Raw genomic sequence first — 2,886 nt, 5'->3', positions numbered from 1 at the left:
TGCTTATAGAGAACTCGGGTCAATGACTATTGACCCGAGTCAATAAAATTTTCGGATGCTAACAGCCTTTTGGCCCGGTGCCTTTAGAAGCACCCATAGTTCAAATACATGTTTCGCTCATACATAAGATCACACACGTTTTCCACACACCTACAAAAAATCACACATGCGTTTCTCAGATGCACAAATTTTCGGGCTCAAGATAAGCTGAGGTTGGAATTGAATTTTTTAGGCTGAGATGAAACTGAAAATTTTGGATGAAAAATGGTTTTTTCGGCTTAAAACATACTGAGATTGGATTTGCTGTTAGAGTACAGCTGCGATCATAAGTAACAAAAATGATGCTATGCCCGGCTGAATCCCGGCCTGAATCCCGGCTGGCCGAGTTGGCAGTCCAACCGGGCATAGCATCATGACTCATCTGAGAGTGAAGAGGGTATTTTGAGGGTTTTACAAATTGGTCCCTTTAATTATATACAATTCGAGTTGAGGCCATTCTTCATGAAAATACAAAGACACGGGATTTCATTCCCTTTTCATACAACAGCTAGGGCAAAATCACCATTTTCATTCTCCACCTCTTCTTCACTCGATTCCAACCCAAGGAGACTCAAAAGCACCCGATTCCATTCCACTCTTCACTCTAAGTAAGTTCATCCAACTTTACTCAAAATCGATTAACATAACTAAATCCTAGTAAAATTCTAGGGTTTTATTAGGTAATAGTTCCCATTGAAGAACCAGTTCGTTCTTCTTCTTCTTCGTTGTATTTTTCAGAGTAGAAATCATGCATCATCCGCCCCTTTGTTTAAAAACACCTCTAATAACACCTTTAATATTAAACCCATCTCATGTGTGTGGTAAGTTATCAACTTTCAGTACTATGAAATCGAACTAAGATGTATTATCCATGATTTTTAATATTAAAGGTGTATCCATAAATTCTTATCACTTTCTTTGTCACTCAAACTAAGATGCAATTTTCGGAGTCAGGAAACTAGGGCAAACCCATCTTCAACCGAGCTAGGGAAAACTCTCCACCCATCAACATCGATTTGAACTCGAATTTTTCTTCAAAATCAACGTCCAACCAAGATCAGGTAAGGCATCTTCACTTGATTTCTCTCAAATTTTGATGTTAAAATCTCTCTACAAACCTAAAATCTAATTTGGGACAAGTTGAAGTTTGATTTTCTCTTAACAGTAACTCGGTTTTAACATCAATACATTATATGTTCTAAAATTTCGATTATTATATGTTCTGAAATTTCGATTATATGTTTTGAAATTTCAATTATATGTTACTAAGATGTATTTTCTGAAATTTCGATTATATGTACTAAGATGTATGTTCTGAAATTGATTATATGTTCTGAAATTGATTTTATGTTATTAAATCGATTATTGCTCAATCATTGTGCATTGACATCCTTAGAATTCAATTCTTACTCGTTAGAAGATTGCGCTCGTATCTTTTATCATAAGAAATTAGATGTTACTTTATGTTTATCCATGTTCCTCAATCGTTCTTGCAGTATTAGACTTAAAACCTGGGTTTCCCGACAGTATTTAGGAGGCCTATTACCTCCATAAAGTTCACTGCTCATTTCTATAAACTATCTTCGAGTTGCTTCTCACAAATTCACAACTATATGATGTGTACCTAGTTTTAGTTTATACACAAAGATCTAAACTTACCCATCTTGATTTCATTGTTCCTGTAATTTGTAGTTTATAAACAAACATCTCCTTGTACTTCATTGCAATTTATATAAGATGATTTAAGTTTCAATTTTTGAATGGCAGAAACATGATGCAATCGGCAAATTTACAGTATAATATGCAAATTGTTTGAGATGGAGGGTAATTTCAACACAAGAAGAGTACAACGACATCAGAGTCCACTTCGTTGAAAGCCCATGGGTCCGCACAAATAAGTCCATTTTCTCCTGTGACAATCCCTCTGATTTAGAGATTGACAACACTAGAACATGGGTAATTGACAAACCAAACGTTCCGAAATCACCAACTGGTTGCAGAAGAGGGTTGTCGATGAGAAACTGTAAAATGGCTGCCTCTTTGAATCACTCATACAGGAAAGAAAGTTCGAGCCCTTCGAAGAGTCGTAAAGTTGTGGAGAGTTATCAACAGGGTGAAGAATTAAAGGATCTTATGAGAACTGCAGAGTTTAAGTTAAAGAGCATTGGCGCAAGATTTAGTTATATTATTGTAGTGTTAGTTTACGAACTTTTACATTCTTATGTTTCTATGGTATCTTAAACTTTTATAGATATTTGTTACTATTTTTTGCATGAAATATCTTAATGTTGGTTCATTATGAAATGCTCAAATAAAAAACATATGTAAATAGGAAGCTGAAAAGAATTAGAGATCTTTAACTTTGAAGTCAAATTTCATACTGTTCAATCACTTAACACAGATGAATCAATTTTGTTACTCAAAATGTATCAAGAGAAATATACATATTGGTTTAGTTTTCCTTTACTACTTGTCATAAACCCACAAATGTTATAGATTTTCACTTTTCATTTCCTGAAATCTTGAAGATGCTTCTTCAGGTAGAAATAATTTCAAGTCAGGACTCAGGACCTCTAGACATTCCATTAAGACATCAGGGTGTTCAATTTTCCCCATAGAAACTTAACTCTTTAGTTCTCTGTTACTGTACTGTCGAATCATATCGCCCATCTTTGCACGGTCCTAAAATAACAAAACACCATAACGCCATGATAGTATGAAAGCAAAATCTCATTACAAAAGCACTCTGCAACACCATGATACCCTTTCACTGTGCTTGAGACTGTTTATCTGCCCTATTCCATGGGATTTGATGAATTACGCTGCACAAGAGAAAACTGATTTTCA

General features: G+C 35.0%; 1 long non-coding RNA gene across 1 annotated transcript; it reads left to right on the top strand.

Annotated features, from left to right (window-relative positions):
- The first annotated feature begins 538 nt into the window (after window positions 1-538).
- LOC147567073 (uncharacterized) lies at window positions 539-2,505 on the top strand. Its single transcript, XR_015230667.1, has 3 exons — window positions 539-709; window positions 880-1,100; window positions 1,807-2,505. It is a non-coding gene; the product is annotated as an uncharacterized LOC147567073 (long non-coding RNA).
- Window positions 2,506-2,886: the final 381 nt, after the last annotated feature.

Source organism: Eschscholzia californica, unplaced genomic scaffold, assembly GCF_041429995.1.
Source record: "Eschscholzia californica isolate CP2 unplaced genomic scaffold, dmEscCali1.0.p SCAF_1, whole genome shotgun sequence".
NCBI classification, from domain to species: Eukaryota; Viridiplantae; Streptophyta; class Magnoliopsida; order Ranunculales; family Papaveraceae; genus Eschscholzia; species Eschscholzia californica.
The sequence above is the reverse complement of the archived record's forward strand: the minus strand, read 5'-3'. Positions and strand labels throughout refer to the sequence as shown.